Source organism: Sinocyclocheilus rhinocerous, unplaced genomic scaffold (genome assembly GCF_001515625.1).
Source record: "Sinocyclocheilus rhinocerous isolate Xijiao unplaced genomic scaffold, SAMN03320098_v1.1 scaffold3642, whole genome shotgun sequence".
In the NCBI taxonomy this organism is placed as follows: Eukaryota; Metazoa; Chordata; class Actinopteri; order Cypriniformes; family Cyprinidae; genus Sinocyclocheilus; species Sinocyclocheilus rhinocerous.
The window spans coordinates 243,430-243,774 of NW_015644863.1; the positions used below are offsets into that span (position 1 = coordinate 243,430).

At 31.3% G+C, this 345-nt stretch overlaps 1 long non-coding RNA gene across 1 annotated transcript in view; it reads right to left on the bottom strand.

The window, feature by feature from the left end:
* Positions 1-77: 77 nt before the first annotated feature.
* Positions 78-345, bottom strand: part of LOC107705091 (uncharacterized) — a 13,431-nt gene continuing 13,163 nt past the window's right edge. The window contains exon 3 of the long non-coding RNA XR_001636037.1: positions 78-132. This is a non-coding gene — a long non-coding RNA (uncharacterized LOC107705091). The remainder of the gene's footprint in view (positions 133-345) is intronic.

Below are 345 nucleotides of genomic sequence, written 5' to 3' on the forward strand. Positions count from 1 at the left end.
TATATATATATATATATACATACATATTAGTTCATACATATTGTCAAGCATGATAGCATCTACATACATTACCTTTTGCATGACTGAGGTAAATTATAAAACTCCCTTCTTTGTTCTTCCAGCTACACAGATCTGCAAAAAAGCACAAAAAGGTCAAACATGAATTCAAAATAGAAACAAATTAAGTTGGGTATTATAAATAATTAATTATTAGCTGGATATGAAGACATGCTAACTGAAAATTCTAAAGTGGTCTTAAAGGGATAGTTCACCCAAAAATGAAAAGTTGATGTTTATCTGCTTACCCCCAGGGCATCCAAGATGTAGGTGACTTTGTTTCTTCAG